Source organism: Rattus norvegicus, chromosome 2, assembly GCF_036323735.1.
Source record: "Rattus norvegicus strain BN/NHsdMcwi chromosome 2, GRCr8, whole genome shotgun sequence".
Taxonomy (NCBI): Eukaryota; Metazoa; Chordata; class Mammalia; order Rodentia; family Muridae; genus Rattus; species Rattus norvegicus.
Window position 1 is genome coordinate 202794575 of NC_086020.1, and position 14846 is coordinate 202809420.

Consider the following 14846-nt stretch of genomic DNA (forward strand, 5'->3'; position numbering starts at 1 on the left):
GGGGATTTAGCTCAGCGGTAGAGCACTTGCCTAGCAAGGTCAAAGACCTGGGTTCAGTCCTCAGCTCCGAAAAAAAAAAATGTAGGAAATTAAATACCAAGCCATTTATTTAGTTAAGTACAAAAAAAGCAAAACATGGAGAATGATAAAAGTTTTACACATATGCACTAGACAATACCTTTCACAGTTTACATGTATTCTCAATATTGTCTTAATGTACTATCATTTTCTTAGCCCCCAGGCGTTATAGAATATTCGTTATGATGTAGATGGGCAATGAAATAACTGAAATGATTACTAATATACAAAGCAATATTATGTCTGAATAATGTAAATAAGTGACTATTTTGTGGGAGATTACATACCCAATCACCCACACCTTCCTGTCTCCCTGACCTTACCTTATTTTTTTTTTACTTCAATCTATATTATATTTTCCAAAGATAAAACAACACAAAATACTTGCCTTTCACATACGAACTTTACATCTACACATCTTTATTTTAATTTTATTTTTCTTGGATAATTTATGTTTTTACATTTCAAACGTTATCCTCCTTTCTTCCTCTCCCATTTCCCCTCCCCCTCCCCCTGCTTCCATGAGGATGCTCTACTCCCACCCACCACTCCTACCTCAAAGCCCTGGCATTTCCCTACATTGGAGAAACTAGACTTCACAGGACCAAGGGCTTTTCCTATTGATGCTACATATTCAAATATATCCCTGGGCCTTCCATGTGTATTCATTGTTTGGTGACTTAGTCCCTGAGAGCTCTGCTGCTGTCTGGTTGGTTGATATTTTTATTCTTCCTTTGGGGTTGCAAACCCCTTCAGCTCCTTCAGTCTTTTATGTTATTCCTCCACTGGGGTCCCTGTGCTCAGTCCAACGGTTAGCTGCAAGCATCCTCATCTATAACAGTAGGACTCTGGCAGAGACTCTAAGGAGACACCCATATCAGGCTCATGTCAGCAAGTACTTCATGACATCAGCAATAGTGATTGGACTATCTGGCTGTATATGGAATGGATCCCCAAGTAGGGCGGTCTCTGGATGACCTTTTCTTCAGTCTCTGCTCTACTCTTTGTCACTGTATTTCCTCCCATAACTATTTTGTTCTCCTTTCTAAGAAGGACTGAAACATCCTAATTGTGATCCTCCTTCTTCTTGAGCTTCATATAATCTGTGAATTTTTTCTTAGGTATTCCAAGCTTTTGGGTGAATATCCACTTATCAGTAAGTAAAAAACATGAACATGTGTGTACTTTTGTGACTGGGTTACCTCACCCAGGATGATGTTTTCTAGTTCCATTCATTTGCCTAAGAATTTCATGTAGTCATTGTTTTTAATAGCTGAGTAGTACTCAATTTTGTAAATAAACCACAATTTCTGTATCCATTCCTCTGTTGAAAGACATCTGTTCCCAGCTTCTGGATATTATAAATAAGGCTGCTACAAACATAGTGGAACATGTATCCTTGTTTTATGTTGGAGCATTTTTTGGATATATGCTCAGGAGTGGTATAGCTGGGTCCTCGGGTAGTACTGTGTCAAATTTTTTCAGGAACAACCATACAAAATTCCAGAGTGCTTGTGTAAGCTTGCAATCCCACCAATAATGAAGGAGTGTTCCTCTTTCTCCACATCCTTGCTAGCATCTCTTGACTCCTGAGTTTTTGATCTTAGCCATTCTGACTGCTGTGAGGTGGAATCTCAGGGTTGTTCCACTTTGCATTTCCTTGATGACTAAGGATGTTGAACATTTCTTTAGGTGCTTCTCAGCCATTTGGTATTTCTCAGTTGAGAATTCTTTGTGTAGCTCTGTGACTCATTTTTTTTAATCCGCTTATTTGATTCACTGGTATCTAACTTCTTGAGTTCTTTTTACATACTAGATATTAGCCCTCTATTGGATGTAGGATTGGTCAAGGTCTTTTTCTAATCTGTTGGCTGCCATTTTTTTCCTATTAACAGTATCCTTTGCCTTACAGAAACTTTGAAATTTTATGAGGTCCTATTTGTAGATTCTTGATTTTAGAGCATAAACCACTGTTTTTCTATTCAGGAAAATTTCCCCAGTGACTATGTGTTCAAGGCTTTCCCCCCACTTTCTCTTTTATTAGTTTCGGTGTATCTGATTTCATGTAAAGGTCTTTGATCCTCTTGGACTTGAGCTTTGTACAAGGAAATAAGAATGGGTGGACCTCCAGTTCAGCCAGCACCATTTGTGGAAAATGCTGTCTTTTTCCATTTGATAGTTTTAGCTCCTTTTTCAAAGTTCAAGTGACCATAGGTTTGTGCGTTCACTTCTGGGTCTTCTATTCCACTGATCTACCCGTCTGTCTCTGTACCAATACCATACAGTTTTGATCACTATTGCTAGAGTTCAGAGATGGTGATTCCTCAAGAAATTCTTTAATTGTTGAGACTAGTTTTCAATATCCTGGGTTTTTCCAAATGAATTTGCAAATTGTTCTTTCTAACTCTAAGAAGAATTGAGTTGGAATTTTGATGGGAATTGCATTGAATTTGTAGATTGCTTTCAGCAAGATTGCCAATTTTACTATATTAATCCTGCCAATCCATGAGCATGGGAGATCTTTCCATCTTCTGAGATGTTATTTGATTTGTTTTTTCAGAGACTTAAAGTTTTTTTTCTTTTTTATTAACTTGAGTATTTCTTATATACATTTCGAGTGTTATTCCCTTTCCCGGTTTCTGGGCAAACATCCTCCTAATCCCTCCCCCTCGCCTTCTTTATGGATGTTCCCCTCCCCATCCTCCCCCCATTGCCGCCCTCCTCCCAACAATCTAGTTCACTGGGGGTTCAGAGACTTAAAGTTTTTGTCATACATATCTTTCACTTGCTTGTTTAGAGTCACACCAAGTTATTTTATATTATCTGTGGCTATTGTAAAGGGTGTCATTTCCCTTATTTCTTTCTATGCCTATTTATCCTTTGAGTAGAGGAAGGCTACTGATTTGTTCAAGTGTGAATTTTATATCCAACCACTTTTCTGAAGTTATTTACCAGCTGTAAGAGTTTTCTGGTAGATATTACTTATAATATTGAAGATTAGTAATGAAATTGCTTATATGTGTTCCCTGTGGGATTTTTAAAAAAAGTAAAGACGTGAAAAATAAAATATTTGGATAGCAAAAAAAAAAGAGTTTTCTGGTAGAATTTTTGGATCACTTAAGTATACTATCATATCATCTGCAATTTGATTAGTAACTTCTCAAATATCCCTTTAATATCTATATTGACTCAGAAAGAAGGGATCAGACAAGTAATTACTTATGATGGAAACGATAGTACACTTTGGATCCCAAACTGAAAATCACTGCAATAGCCTTGGGCTCTACAGTATATAAGAAAGCACAAAACCTGTTTTCACAGAAGAATTGGGGCAAAAAATAATTGGGCAGATTACCCTGCTCCTTAGTGAGAAATGACTTTGCTAACTTTCTTCCATTTTTATGTTTTATATGTAGAGATCAAAGTGCAAAAAAGAATAGAAAGATACAAAGTACTGAGAAGAAACAGAAAAGGGTTTCTCAGAGAAATGAAAATTATTAAAACAATGGGTAGAAATAGTATAAATGCATAGCATTAATTTCATGTCCACAGGACTGCTGAAAGCATCTGAGAATCTACTGAGGTTTCAGATTAATGAAGGTCTACTGTAGAGAAATTGTCTAAAAGAACTGGAGACTTTCAAGAATTCCAAATGAAACATAAGATCATGACCCACTCAAGAAAAAAAAATAAATTTCCAAACTTAAATCTTAAATGCATCCAAATGTCAACATTAATAAGCTCTGTGGAACTGCTGGCTCTAATTATTTTACTAAAGAAAATACAAACAGAGCTAAAAATATAATCAAGGTGAGAGATAATTCATGAACAAATGAATGTCAGGAAAGACAGAGGAATTATTAAAACAAAAAAACAGAAACATTTAAAGTGGAAAATTAAACTAACTGAACTTCAAAAAATCACTAGAACAGAAAACAGTTGATATCAGAGAAAGAAATAGGCAAATTTGAAAGTAGGTCACTTAAAATTAGTATCAATGAAATAAAAAATAATTAAAAAACTGAATAATATTTATACAATATACAACATTGTCAGGTAGATTAATGTACGTGCACTATTGATATGTTGCAAAGAAATTATACAGACAAAATGGTAGCAGCATATGTAAAGAAACAGTAATAGAAAATATTCAATATCAAAGGAAATAATTGTGTATGTAGTAGATAAAGTCAAATATGAGACCTAACGTACACTAAGATAAACTCTAAAGTTGCAAACTGAGATACACTTTAATCAAACTGTCAGCATTGAAGAACAGCTAGGGTATATGGAAAGGAGCATGATGGAAGCAGTTCAATACATATTAAAGATATTTTACAAGGATTGGAAACAATTTTCAATAGAAATTGCTGAAAGTAAGAAAGTGCTTCACTTAAAGTCATAAAAGTAACAAAAAGAAAGCTATCATCAAAACTATTGTTTCCTCATGTCATCTCAAACAAACAGAAATAGAGAATATTAATTTTCCCACAACCTCATTTTTTGTTCTTACACATTGAAACAGTGTAAAAATTATTGCATATATTTTGGGGAGAAGCAGACACGAGAATGTTCAGATAATCCCTGAGCAATTAGGTCTGACTTTTTTGGTGATGGTTTTCTACACAATACTAACCTGTTAATCTGACTAGAGGCTATTTCTACCAGAGACTTTTCCCTTATTGAGCATTACAAAGTGCAGGATGAGAGATAAGAGGGAAGGAAAAAGATGCAGGAGATATGGGGAAGAAGAGGTACAAGAGGAAGAGAGGGAAGGGAGAGGATAGGGGAACAAAGCGGCAGAAGAGAAAGAGACAAAAGATATTCCTTACACACACAGACACACACACACACACACACACACACACACAAATATACACAGAGACAAAGACACACACACACACAGAGCCACACACAGACAAAGACACACACACAAAGAAACACCTACAAATCAAAGCTGAAAGATTTTAGTTGAAACAGGACAGGCAGAGACTAACTTAAGCTGTATGAAAATATCCTGAGTAGATGTAAATTTGCAAATTTTAAAACATCTATTATTTTAGTTCACAGTTCTTTTTATATTTTTAAAATTTAAAATTGAGAACATAATAATATATATTTTATATTACAAGGAAGATGAGGTATAAATATGGTTTGTTACTTCAGAAAATGGGAGTGCAGATCTGTGAACAGGGTTTTGTGTGACTTCAAAGAAAAAGTGTTATCAGTTTAAAGCAGATTATCATAACATTAATATATTTTTTAGCAATTGCCAATATTTCCACAAGGACACTATTTATACAATATGCATCAGAAAGAAAAGAGAGGAGCCAAACCCAATCACTATAAAAATCAACTCTAAAGAAAGACCATAGAAAAGAATGTGAAAAAAGTATTCTAATATTCAGGAATCAATTGACAAGCTGCCAATTGTAGATTCTTCTTATGCATACTAACCCTCACTATAAATTCATCAAATTCCATTATTCTCTAAATGCAGTCTACAAAAGAAACCTCAGTGTTGTTTAGTTGTAGTATTATGATTCTGGAGAAAGGGTCTTTGGAAGCAGTTAGAGAGTGTAAGCAAAGTTTTGGGCAGTAGAATTCATGGCTTTAGAAATAACACAACAGGATTCTGATATGAATGTCCCATGAGACGTTCTGTCAGAGCCTTACTGATACAGATGAGGATGTTGTTTGCAGCTAACCATCAGACTGAGCACAGGGACCCCAAGGGAGGAGTTACAGAAAGGACTGAAGGAGCTGAAAGGGTTTGCAATGCCATAGGAAGAACAACAGTGTCAACTAACCAGACACCCCAGAGCTCCCAGGAAATAAACCACCAACCAAAGTGCACACATAGAGTGACCATGATTCCAGCCACATATGTGGCAGAGGATGGCATTGCCATTAATAGGAGAAGCCCTTGGTCCTATGAAGGCTCATTTTCCCAGTGTAGGGGAATGCTGGGGTATGAGGTAAGAATGGGCGGGTAGATGGGAGGGAGAGCATGTTCCTAGAAGCAGGGAGAGGGAGGAAAGAGAAAAATATTTGAAATGTAAATACATAAAATGTCCAAAAAAAATAAGCTCTTCCTTAAAAGAAAGAAAGAAAGAAAGAAAGAAAGAAAGAAAGAAAGAAAGAAAAAAAGAAATAACACAAAATCCAGCAGTTGCCTGTTTCTGAACCAGGCTGTATCTCAGAGCAAGACAGTGAATCCTAATCAGAACCTCAGTTTGCTCCTTATCTGGTCTTCTATTCACAGAAGAGTGAACATGTATCTTTTCATTGAATCCTTAACTATACTGTGTCTTCAGAAACATTAGAAATCTGCATGGCAAACAATGGAATTCTGTTATTGTTGTTCACCTCACAGTAAAATCAATTCAAAATGAATGAAAGGCTTATATAAGTAGTTTCACTATAAAACCCCTAACAGGAGCAGAGAGGAATTTTTTTTTGGAAATGATTGTGGTAGAAAATTGTTCCTTAGCATAGCAGCTGCTCTAATTCGTTTCCTTGTCCCCGTGACAAAACACTGACCAAACAGCAACATGGGGAGGAAATGATTTAGTTGACCTTATACTTCCAGGTCACAGTCCATCATTAAATTTAGTCATAGGAGAACTTCAAACATAAACTGAGGAGACACCGCAGGAACCTGAGGGAAACAGACCGGATAAACAGTTCTCTGCACCCAAATCCCGTGGGAGGGAGAGCTGAACCTTCAGAGAGGCAGACAAGTCTGGGAAACCAGAAGAGACTGCTCTCTGCACACACATCTCAGACGCCAGAGGAAAAAGCCAAAGACCATCTGGAACCCTGGTGCACTGAAGCTCCCGGAAGGGGCGGCACAGGTTTTCCTCGTTGCTGCCACTGAAGAGAGCGGGTGGGCAGCACCCCACGAGCGAACTTGAGCCCTGGGACCACAGGTAAGACCAACTTTTCTGCTGCAAGAAAGCTGCCTGGTGAACTCAAGACACAGGCCCACAGGAACAGCTGAAGACCTGTAGAGAGGAAAAACTACACGCCCGAAAGCAGAACACTCTGTCCCCATAACTGACTGAAAGAGAGGAAAACAGGTCTACAGCACTCCTGACACACAGGCTTATAGGACAGTCTAGCCACTGTCAGAAATAGCAGAACAAAGTAACATTAGAGATAATCGGATGGCGAGAGGCAAGCGCAGGAACCCAAGCAACAGAAACCAAGACTACATGGCACCATCGGAGCCCAATTCTCCCATCAAAACAAACATGGAATATCCAAACACACCAGAAAAGCAAGATCTAGTTTCAAAATCATTTTTGATCATGAAGCTGGAGGACTTCAAGAAAGACGTGAAGAACTCCCTTAGAGAACAAGTAGAAGCCTACAGAGAGGAATCGCAAAAATGCCTGAAAGAATCGCAAAAATCCCTGAAAGAATTCCAGGAAAACATAAATAAACAAGTAGAAGCCCATAGAGAGGAGACACAAAAATCCCTGAAAGAATTCCAGGAAAACACAATCAAACAGTTGAAGGAATTAAAAATGGAAATAGAAGCAATCAAGAAAGAACACATGGAAACAACACTGGATATAGAAAACCAAAAGAAGAGACAAGGAGCTGTAGATACAAGCTTCACCAACAGAATACAAGAGATGGAAGAGAGAATCTCAGGAGCAGAAGATTCCATAGAAATCATTGACTCAACTGTCAAAGATAATGTAAAGCGGAAAAAGCTACTGGTCCAAAACATACAGGAAATCCAGGACTCAATGAGAAGATCAAACCTAAGGATAATAGGTATAGAAGAGAGTGAAGACTCCCAGCTCAAAGGACCAGTAAATATCTTCAACAAAATCATAGAAGAAAATTTCCCTAACCTAAAAAAAGAGATACCCATAGACATACAAGAAGCCTACAGAACTCCAGATAGATTGGACCAGAAAAGAAACACCTCCTGTCACATAATTGTCAAAACACCAAACGCACAAAATAAAGAAAGAATATTAAAAGCAGTAAGGGAAAAAGGTCAAGTAACATATAAAGTGAGACCTATCAGAATCACACCAGACTTCTCGCCAGAAACTATGAAGGCCAGAAGATCCTGGACTGATGTCATACAGACCCTAAGAGAACACAAATGCCAGCCCAGGTTACTGTATCCAGCAAAACTCTCAATTAACATTGATGGAGAAACCAAGATATTCCATGACAAAACCAAATTTACACAATATCTTTCTACAAATCCAGCACTACAAAGGATAATAAATGGTAAAGCCCAACATAAGGAGGCAAGCTATACCCTAGAAGAAGCAAGAAACTAATCGTCTTGGCAACAAAACAAAGAGAATGAAAGCACACAAACATAACCTCACATCCAAATATGAATATAACGGGAAGCAATAATCACTATTCCTTAATATCTCTCAATATCAATGGCCTCAACTCCCCAATAAAAAGACATAGATTAACAAACTGGATACGCAACGAGGACCCTGCATTCTGCTGCCTACAGGAAACACACCTCAGACACAAAGACAGACACTACCTCAGAGTGAAAGGCTGGAAAAAAACTTTCCAAGCAAATGGTCAGAAGAAGCAAGCTGGAGTAGCCATTCTAATACCAAATAAAATCAATTTCCAACTAAAAGTCATCAGAAAAGATAAGGAAGGACACTTCATATTCATCAAAGGAAAATCCACCAAGATGAACTCTCAATCCTAAATATATATGCCCCAAATACAAGGGCACCTACATACGTAAAAGAAACCTTACTAAAGCTCAAAACACACATTGCACCTCACACAATAATAATGGGAGATTTCAACACCCCACTCTCAGCAATGGACAGATCATGGAAACAGAAATTAAACAGTGATGTCGACAGACTAAGAGAAGTCATGAGCAAAATGGACTTAATGGATATTTATAGAACATTCTATCCTAAAGCAAAAGGATATACCTTCTTCTCAGCTCCTCATGGTACTTTCTCCAAAATTGATTATATAATTGGTCAAAAAACGGGCCTCAACAGGTACAGAAAGATAGAAATAATCCCATTCGTGCTATCGGACCACCACGGCCTAAAACTGGTCTTCAATAACACTAAGGGAAGAATGCCCACATATACGTGGAAATTGAACAATGCTCTATTCAATGATAACCTGGTCAAGGAAGAAATAAAGAAAGAAATTAAAAACTTTTTAGAATTTAATGAAAATGAAGGTACAACATACCCAAACTTATGGGACACAATTAAAGCTGTGCTAAGAGGAAAACTCATAGCGCTGAGTGCCTGCAGAAAGAAACAGGAAAGAGCATATGTCAGCAGCTTGACAGCACACCTAAAAGCTCTAGAACAAAAAGAAGCAAATACACCCAGGAGGAGTAGAAGGCAGGAAATAATCAAACTCAGAGCTGAAATCAACCAAGTAGAAACAAAAAGGACCATAGAAAGAATCAACAGAACCAAAAGTTGGTTCTTTGAGAAAATCAACAAGATAGATAAACCCTTAGCCAGACTAACGAGAGGACACAGAGAGTGCGTCCAAATTAACAAAATCAGAAATGAAAAGGGAGACATAACTACAGATTCAGAGGAAATTCAAAAAATCATCAGATCTTACTATAAAAACCTATATTCAACAAAACTTGAAAATCTTCAGGAAATGGACAATTTCCTAGACAGATACCAGGTATCAAAGTTAAATCAGGAACAGATAAACCAGTTAAACAACCCCATAACTCCTAAGGAAATAGAAGCAGTCATTAAAGGTCTCCCAACCAAAAAGAGCCCAGGTCCAGACGGGTTTAGTGCAGAATTCTATCAAACCTTCATAGAAGACCTCATACCAATATTATCCAAACTATTTCACAAAATTGAAACAGATGGAGTACTACCGAATTCCTTCTATGAAGCCACAATTACTCTTATACCTAAACCACACAAAGACACAACAAAGAAAGAGAACTTCAGACCAATTTCCCTTATGAATATCGATGCAAAAATACTCAATAAAATTCTGGCAAACTGAATTCAAGAGCACATCAAAACAATCATCCACCATGATCAAGTAGGCTTCATCCCAGGCATGCAGGGATGGTTTGATATACGGAAAACCATCAACGTCATCCATTATATAAACAAACTGAAAGAACAGAACCACATGATTATTTCATTAGATGCTGAGAAAGCATTTGACAAAATTCAACACCCCTTCATGATAAAAGTCCTGGAAAGAATTGGAATTCAAGGCCCATACCTAAACATAGTAAAAGCCATATACAGCAAACCAGTTGCTAACATTAAACTAAATGGAGAGAAACTTGAAGCAATCCCACTAAAATCAGGGACTAGACAAGGCTGCCCACTCTCTCCCTACTTATTCAATATAGTTCTTGAAGTTCTAGCCAGAGCAATCAGACAACAAAAGGAGATCAAGGGGATACAGATCGGAAAAGTAGAGGTCAAAATATCACTATTTGCAGATGACATGATAGTATATTTAAGTGATCCCAAAAGTTCCACCAGTGAACTACTAAAGCTGATAAACAACTTCAGCAAAGTGGCTGGGTATAAAATTAACTAAAATAAATCAGTTGCCTTCCTCTATACAAAAGAGAAACAAGCCGAGAGAGAAATTAGGGAAACGACACCCTTCATAATAGACCCAAATAATATAAAGTACCTCGGTGTGACTTTAACCAAGCAAGTAAAAGATCTGTACAATAAGAACTTCAAGACACTGAGGAAAGAAATTGAAGAAGACCTCAGAAGATGGAAAGATCTCCCATGCTCATGGATTGGCAGGATTAATATAGTAAAATGGCCATTTTACCAAAAGCAATCTACAGATCCAATGCAATCCCCATCAAAATACCAATCCATTTCTTCAAAGAGTTAGACAGAACAATTTGCGAATTCATCTGGAATAACAAAAAACCCAGGATAGCTAAAGCTATCCTGAACAATAAAAGGACTTCAGGGGGAATCACTATCCCTGAACTCAAGCAGTATTACAGAGCAATAGTGATAAAAACTGCATGGTATTGGTACAGAGACAGACCGATAGACCAATGGAATAGAATTGAAGACCCAGAAATGAACCCACACACCTATGGGCACTTGATTTTTGACAAAGGAGCCAAAACCATCCAATGGAAAAAAGATAGCATTTTCAGCAAATGGTACTGGTTCAACTGGAGGGCAACATGTAGAAGAATGCAGATCGATCCATCCTTATCACCCTGTACAAAGCTTAAGTCCAAGTGGATCAAGGACCTCCACATCAAACCAGATACACTCAAACTAATAGAAGAAAAAGTAGGGAAGCATCTGGAACACATGGGCACTGGAAAAAATTTCCTGAACAAAACACCAATGGCTTATGCTCTAAGATCAAGAATCGACAAATGGGATCTCATAAAACTGCAAAGCTTCTGTAAGGCAAAGGACTCTGTGGTTAGGACAAAACGGCAACCAACAGATTGGGAAAAGATCTTTACCAATCCTACAACAGATAGAGGCCTTATATCCAAAATATACAAAGAACTCAAGAAGTTAGACTGCAGGGAAACAAATAACCCTATTAAAAAATGGGGTTCAGAGCTAAACAAAGAATTCACAGCTGAGGGATGCCGAATGGCTGAGAAACACCTAAAGAAATGTTCAACATCTTTAGTCATAAGGGAAATGCAAATCAAAACAACCCTGAGATTTCACCTCACACCAGTGAGAATGGCTAAGATCAAAAACTCAGGTGACAGCAGATGCTGGCGAGGATGTGGAGAAAGAGGAACACTCCTCCATTGTTGGTGGGATTGCAGACTGGTAAAACCATTCTGGAAATCAGTCTGGAGGTTCCTCAGAAAATTGGACATTGAACTGCCTGAGGATCCAGCTATACCTCTCTTGGGCATATACCCAAAAGATGCCTCAACATATAAAAGAGACACGTGCTCCACTATGTTCATCGAAGCCTTATTTATAATAGCCAGAAAATGGAAAGAACCCAGATGCCCTTCAACAGAGGAATGGATACAGAAAATGTGGTACATCTACACAATGGAATATTACTCAGCTTTCAAAAACAACGAGTTTATGAAATTTGTAGGCAAATGGTTGGAACTGGAAAATATCATCCTGAGTGAGCTAACCCAATCACAGAAAGACATACATGGTATGCACTCATTGATAAGTGGCTATTAGCCCAAATGCTTGAATTACCCTAGATCCCTAGAACAAACGAAACTCAAGACGGATGATCAAAATGTGAATGCTTCACTCCTTCTTTAAATGAGGAAAATGAATACCCTTGGCAGGGAAGGGAGAGGCAAAGATTAAAACAGAGACTGAAGGAACACCCATTCAGAGCCTGCCCCACATGTGGCCCATACATATACAGCCACCCAATTAGACAAGATGGATGAAGCAAAGAAGTGCAGACCGACAGGAGCCGGATGTAGATCGCTCCTGAGAGACACAGCCAGAATACAGCAAATACAGAGGCGAATGCCAGCAGCAAACCACTGAACTGAGAATAGGTCCCCCGTTGAAGGAATCAGAGAAAGAACTGGAAGAGCTTGAAGGGGCTCGAGACCCCAAAAGTACAACAATGCCAAGCAACCAGAGCTTCCAGGGACTAAGCCACTACCTAAAGACTATACATGGACTGACCCTGGACTCTGACCCCGTAGGTAGCAATGAATATCCTAGTAAGAGCACCATTGGAAGGGGAAGCCCTGGGTCCTGCTAAGACTGAACCCCCAGTGAACTAGACTATGGGGGGAGGGCGGCAATGGGGGGACGGTTGGGAGGGGAACACCCATAAGGAAGGGGAGGGGGGAGAGGGATGTTTGCCCGGAAACCGGGAAAGGGAATAACACTTGAAATGTATATAAGAAATACTCAAGTTAATAAAAAAAAAAAACATAAACTGAAGCAGAGACAATTTAAGAATGCTTCTTACTTTCTTGATCTGTATTCATGCTTGGGCAGCTTTCCTACAAAGCCACGCCAAGTAATGGCACCACTGACAATGGGAAGGTCTCTCCCACATGTATATTAATCAAGATCACTCTGAACAAATGTAACCACCAATGTATATTATCAAGTGGTTTTCTCAAATGAAGTTCTCTCAATCTCAAGCGACTCTATGTTCTGTCAGGAATAAAAAAGAAAGAAAAAGAAAAAGAAAAAAATTGTCCAGAGCACCCACTGCAACTTAATCAGAAGAACTATGACTATTAACACAAAAAGCCAAATATTGGGACATTTGATGTTACGTAAAAGATGGAGAATAGCAAATTTCAGTAGACCCTCACTGAAGATTTTAGCCACTTATTGCCTCAAATTCTATAGCCCAACAACAAGTAAATTGCCTGCATTCCGAGTGGTCTTCAGAGATGCTATATTATATAGGAGATGAAACCCTGTCTGTAAAGGTCTCCATCTATGTCACCTTGAGATGTCATTCACATTAAGCACAGTCTCTTTGGTGATGTAGCTGAGCATTACCTACATGCCTGTAACTAATGTCTTACCAATTTGCTTATAACTAAGCATAGTACATTAATTGATTCATTAACTAAGACCTGAATGAGGTCGTTCCTTTGGTCTGACTTAGTTCTCTGTCTAGGGTAGCAGACATTTGTTTCCCATCTTCTTAGGAATAAATCATTCAACAATCTTCAATATTCATCAAGAACCATGAAACTGAAAGGTGGTACTAGGTCTGTTTTAGTGACTGTTCTGTAGTTTTGAGGAGATTCCATGACCTTAACAACTTAGAGTAGAAATCATTTAATTGAAGGTTTCTGAAAACTCAAAGCCCTGTCAGAGTGACAACCTCCCATAACAAGACTATACATCATTATCTTTCCCCAAAGGATTCATACCTTGGGGACTAAGCATTCAAACGCGTGAACCTGTGGTGGCCATTCTTATTAAAACCACCATAATGTCAAACAAAAAAGTTCTAAATAACTCAAAAAATGTTTATAAAATAAAAGCTCAACATAGAAGACTTTTTTTCAAGGCTAACATCTTATATAAGATTAATAAACGCAGCACTACAGTTTTAAGAATAAAATTACTAAAATTAGAGTATGTTTATTACAAAGAAAATACATAATGAATAATATTTCTTAATTAGGAAAAATTTCAGATATGACAGAAACATTTTGAAATTATTGTTAAATAATGATAAACACTTAACAATCTTGTTTCACATAACACATTTTATGATAAGCAAAAAGGATAAACCAAAGTTACTGATAACACAGTAAAAATTGTGTTTGTATCCTGGGAAGAAGGATAGAGTGAAAGGAATGTAATGTTTTTAAGGATGTTAATTGACGACCGATACATGACAATGAACAGATGAAGTTGCAGTTCTGTCATTACATTTTTTAAAACTTTTTATTGGTTCTTTGTAAATTTCGTCTCACGTACCCCAATCACATTCATCTCCTCTTATCTTGTACTTATACTCCACCCTTGCAACTTTCCTTCCAAATGAAAAAAAAAAAAAAAACTTGTGGAGGATGCAGTGTTACAGTATACCCTTTTGTCCACACATCTGTACTTTGAACCATAATTGCAATGGCTCTTTGGTTTTGTACAGGGCCTCTGGCTTCAGCTACTCCATCAATACTAGAATCTCACTGGGAGACCTCTTAGATACCCTGTGTCATGGAGATCTTGTAGCTTTGGATATTCAGCACTGGACCTAGCAGTTCCTCTAACGATTAGGTGTTGGGGTGGGACCCTTCAGAGCTC